Source organism: Parasteatoda tepidariorum, chromosome 8 (genome assembly GCF_982258835.1).
Source record: "Parasteatoda tepidariorum strain Cologne lab strain chromosome 8, Ptep-v5.0, whole genome shotgun sequence".
Lineage (NCBI taxonomy): Eukaryota > Metazoa > Arthropoda > Arachnida > Araneae > Theridiidae > Parasteatoda > Parasteatoda tepidariorum.
This window is the reverse complement of record NC_141762.1, coordinates 3068622-3074703: the sequence shown is the minus strand read 5'-3', so window position 1 is coordinate 3074703 and position 6082 is coordinate 3068622.

The window sequence follows — 6082 nt, the reverse complement described above, 5'->3', positions numbered from 1 at the left end:
ACAGTTTCTACCCGATTGCATCTGTGAGAAATTCAAGAATCTGCTTGCAGAACTATTTTGATTTCTCTAAATATATTTTATCATAGATACTATTTCAGTTTTATTATTTCTTTTAAAATAAATTATTCAAGCATGCAGATTCATTTATTATGCTAATAAATAACTATATATCTCGACTAAGATAGGAGAAAAAATAACTCATTAAATTAAAAGAAATAGACTAATATAGGGGATAAGGACATTTAACTTTCCCCGGGGGGGTTCAGAAAAGCAACACGCTTTTGACAGACCGGTTTTACGCACAAAAAGTGGCGTTCGCGTCGTTCCAGTGATTATTTTCTAACATCCCCGCCGTACCTTAGCATTGCGCGTAATCGATGTTGATCATTAAAAAGCAATTTAATTTAAATTCTAAAATTTTTTCATTTCCGTAAACCAGTATATTATTTTGTATATTGTTTAAAGATGTCTATTCATTGCTCATAATTTATTTGTTAGTTTATTGAAGCTTTAAAAGCAGAGATCATTCAGATTACGAGCAATTATATACTATAGTTTCGGTTTTGTTTAGTTTCGGTTTACAGAACTTAGGTTAATTAAAATCGAAGGAAGGATATTTGCTTATTCAACCATAGTTATTAGTTTGGAGAGTCTGGTTCTATTATAACTGAAGTATAGATGCTTATATTAGCTTTTTTTTATATTTAAAAATATGATTTAACAGAACGAGTTCAAAACTAAAATCCTTTGAATTTTATAAGTTTACTATTATTGTTTTAAAATCGTTAGAATTAAAAATGCACATTAATGACATATTTTTTTTAAACAAAATATAAGCCATAATTAATTTTGTTAAATTTTCGTAATCGTAAATTTGTTAAATTTTCCGATGAGAATTAAAAATAATTATTTGTAGCATTTATTATGAATTTGATTGAACTATCTATTAATTTCCGATCCTTATTAATGCCTTTGCACAAATAATTATTCAAATTATTATTATAATATATATGTGTGTGTGTGTGTGCGCGTGCGTGCGTGCGTGCGTGCGTGCGTGCGTGCGTGTGTGTGTGTGTGTGTATTTAATTGCCCACAATCAAATGCTCTTCATTTTGTTTTGATTTAACAAGGAATAAAGATTGAATAACTCATAATTTATGTAAATATTTAAACATTGCTGCCTTCATGAATGCTTTTTTAATAAAACAATCATATTTTGCGTTACGCGTAAATGGAAACCACGAAAAGATCATTCAGATTGCTTGACGCTTAAGGAGTTCCAGCGAAATGCTCAGTAATCGTAATGAATATTTTTATATAATAAATCATTTTTTTAGCGTCTTTGACAGACGGTCAATTATTTCGGTGAATATAGCGAGATGCTCTTCATATTTTTTGTAATTTTAAACTCATTCCAAAAATCAAAGTAACGTGCAATTTAAATATTAGAGTAAAATAATGTTTATAAAAGCTTTTGTGGTAACCTATATATTATTTAAAATTAAATTAAAATTTAGACAAATCAAATGTGGCGTTAAATGCAAAGGAAAACCACGAAAAGTCTTCTAGATAACTGAACAATAATGACAATACAGCTGTATGTTCATTATCGCAATGAATTATTCTTTTAACCATTAATTTTTTTATCATTCTTGACAGACAATTTGTCATCTTAGTGGATGTTGTGAAATACTTTTCTTATATTTTTAACTTTTAACACGACCCAGAAATCAAAGTAACTTGCAATTTAAATATCAGAGAAAAATCATGTTTATAAAAGCTTTTGTAGTAACCTATATATTATTTAAAATTTAGACAAATCAAAAGTTGCGTTAAATGCAAAGGAAAACCACGAAAAAGTCTTCTAGATAACTGAACAATAATAACAATACAGCTGTATGTTCATTATCGCAATGAATTATTTTTTTAACCATTAATTTTTTTATCATTCTTGACAGACAATTTGTCATCTTAGTGGATGTTGTGAAATACTTTTCTTATATTTTTAACTTTTAACACGATTCAGAAATCAAAGTAACTTGCAATTTAAATATCAGAGAAAAATCATGTTTATAAAAGCTTTTGTAGTAACCTATATATTATTTAAAATTAAATTAAAATTTAGTCAAATCAAATGTGGCGTTAAATGCAAAGGAAAACCACGAAAAAGTCTTCTAAATAACTGAACAATAATAACAATACAGCTGTATGTTCATTATCGCAATGAATTATTTTTTTAACCATTAATTTTTTTATCATTCTTGACAGACAATTTGTCATCTTAGTGGATGTTGTGAAATACTTTTCTTATATTTTTAACTTTTAACACGATTCAGAAATCAAAGTAACTTGCAATTTAAATATCAGAGAAAAATCATGTTTATAAAAGCTTTTGTAGTAACCTATATATTATTTAAAATTAAATTAAAATTTAGACAAATCAAATGTGGCGTTAAATGCAAAGGAAAACCACGAAAAAGTCTTCTAGATAACTGAACAATAATAACAATACAGCTGTATGTTCATTATCGCAATGAATTATTTTTTTAACCATTAATTTTTTTATCATTCTTGACAGACAATTTGTCATCTTAGTGGATGTTGTGAAATACTTTTCTTATATTTTTAACTTTTAACACGACCCAGAAATCAAAGTAACTTGCAATTTAAATATCAGAGAAAAATCATGTTTATAAAAGCTTTTGTAGTAAATGAAATGAAAAAATTTGAAATTTTGAATGAAAATAATTAGAATTTCCATTACACATAAATGAAAACCAAGAAAACGCTTTATTAGCAAACTAATTGTACGCTAACAGGCTAGCTTGGAATGTTTACTAAAATGCTCTTTATTTTATTTATTTTTCGTAAGTACATAAATTGTGTGTTTTATTTCATTTCAAATATTTGAATTTCAGAATGATATAGAGAATTAATTTTAAGAACATACTAGTTTTCTTTTTTTTTTTTTTTAATTTTAAAATTTAAAAATTATAAATCTTTAAAAAAATCTGAAAAAAAAATTTCATAAAATTTGCGAATTTCAGATTTTTCTGGCAAAGAAACTAAATGTTATCAATTATTATTAATCATTACAACTTATATAAATCAAATAAAAAAAGAACAAATTATGTACAGCTGCAATAAACAAAAACCGCAGTTCACTAGAGGGCGTGGATATAGAGTACAAACTGGTTACTAGACCAGTGTTGTCAACGTTCACCGTGACGTCCGTTTGGTCGAGTGATTGATCTTTCTGCCTTTATATCTATGGGTGGAAGGTTGGCCAATGAATACCTAAAGAGGCCCTTCCATTTCAATTCTAACCTTCAGTAAGGATAGGTTCGAAAAGGGACGAAATATATTGCACCTCCAAAACCCGTTCCACTGCCTCCCCTACATTTTTTGTGGGGGTGCGTGTGTTAAGTAACCCGAAACTAATCGACTAACCACTGTCGCAGAAGGGGGATTGCAACCTGCGGGGGTCAACTAGCTTTCAAAAGATATCAGAAGAAACTCACTCTTCATCTTATATTATGCTTTTTCTCTTTCTAAGAAAAACTTAAAAAATATTTTTTTAAACTCTAAAACGACTTTATTTATTTTCAAAATAGTTTTATCATTTTATTTAACATGCACTTTTTCTAATTATATCTTGAATTGTTTATTATTTTGATTTGATTATTTAGAGAACTAATAATAACCAGAGTATTTAAATTTATAAAATTTTACTACGTAGTCATATGAAAGTAATTCATATAAAGTAACTACATTAAAAATATATTTATATTTTCTCTATAGATCAAATAAAGTTTGTTAATTTTTTTAAAATTGATTTGCTAATTTTTAAAACTTTTTATGTTAAAGTAAAACCTTGAGTTCAAGATTTTATTTTTTTATTACGTATTTAATTTTCTTCTTTCAATTACAATTCAAATACAAATATTTTTTACAATATTTTTTTAATTTCAATTAATTTTTTTTAAGATTGTTACACCGTTTTGAAACTAATTAAATTCTACCACTTTAAAAAACTATGTTAACATTTAATCCATTGTTTAAGCAAATATGGTTGCTTACTATGTAAATTTGATTTAGACTGAAATATTTGAATTACGCAATTTGAATGAATTAAATTAACCTTCACTAAAAACTCACTTCATTTTAATTATTACTTTTGCTAACTACAATTATTATTGTATAAATAACTCCGAACTGGAATTATGATTCGATCTTAAAAAATAAACACCGGAGTTATTTGTCACAAACAAATTGAAACATCAAAATTGAAAATTATTCGATTTAATTATCACAAAATTTTAAATCTTATTAAGACAGATCTAGTTTCCGATTATATCACTTAACTTATTCAACTAATTTAGCTCGGATACATTTAAAACTTCACCCACAAACTCATATTCATTATTTTAACTTACATTATTTCTTCTCAGTTATAGTTACTTTAAAAACTTATCGCCAGAGATATTATTTAACAATAATACAAAAGAAATTCCTTATTGATCTAAAGCAGTTATTTAGTATAAATTTATTAAACTGCATATTTTGAGAGCGCAGTTTTATATGAAGTTTATTTTAAAGGAATAAAGGAAAATATAACTTATTAAAAAGTGAATATATTTTATTTATCAGCTTTTGCTTGTTAAAAGGTATTTATATTTTATCAAATAATTTTTATCAAGTAATATCTTGTGATTACTTTATATAATAAAGGAACTTCATTTTTAATTAAATTATTATAACCCTAATAACAAAGAATGATGGTAAAAGTGGGTAATGAACGCATTTTATTTGTAAATGTCGTAAATAAAAGGACAAATAAATAACTTACAAAAGTATAACTTATTTCTAAGAAATTCCTTAAAAACTATCTTTGATAAGCTTTATAATTTTCTAAACGTAGAAGTAATATTATAAGAAGATTGATGTAACTCTTTCATTTCAGTTTTGAGGATTCATAAAAAAATACCATTATTTCTGTCGTAAAAATAAATTATAACATTTTCGACTAATAAGCTGAAGTGTCAGTTTAAATTTATTTTTCTAATAGATCATTTCGATGGATCATTAAAAACAACAAAATAAAACAATTCTATGTTATTTTACATTTTAGTACATAGATTTGTGAGACTGCTCACTGTAATTAATATAAAGATTTATCAAAATAATCGAAATTAATTTATAAAAAGTACGATAACGAAATTTTTGAAAGAAAAGGCATTTATTGGTTTTGATTAAAACTTACAACATAACAACAGATTGAGACAAGTTTACTTTACAAAATTTTATCAAATACAAAAATACAGAAAATTATGGTTATCTAGGAGATATATTCATATAGATGGCATGCTGGCTAACCCTGGGAGGTTTTCGTGTTTTTCCTCTTTATGTAAATGACGGTTAGTTTTCTTATATTTTAATTAACTATAATTACATTAATTAAAGTTTGCAGTATAGAAATTTCTGTAAAAGTGTGCACGTGAACATTAATTATATTCTTATTACATATTTAGTATTCCATGTTTTGGCAACAGCAGTTCTTGTGTACGAAATAGATTTTGAGTTTTTAGAATAACGGTGTGCGTAAATTTTAATAAAAGTATTGGTTTGTTTTTCTTTTAAAAGTTGTTTCTTACATTATCAGAAGTGGGATAAACAGGCAACTGTAATTAATTTTGAGTTTTGAGTTTGAAATGGCATTTTTATCACGACTTCGTAAAGATCAGTTACGTTACATAGCTAATGAGTTATCTGAAGATGCTTCGTCTACCACTTTGAAAATCCCTGACTTGAGAAAGTTAATATTGAATAGCGAGAATTACGATGAAGAAATGGTTCGAGGAATGGTAGAAAATTTAGTTGAAGACGCCGAGCGCCTTCGTCAAGAAGAGAAAGAAAAAGCCGAGCGCCTTCGCCAAGAAGAGAAAGAAAAGGCCGAGCGCCTTCGTCAAGAAGAGAAAGAAAAAGCCGAGCGCCTTCGCCAAGAAGAGAAAGAAAAGGCCGAGCGCCTTCGTCAAGAAGAGAAAGAAAAAGCCGATCGGGAACATGAATTGGAACTCAAGAA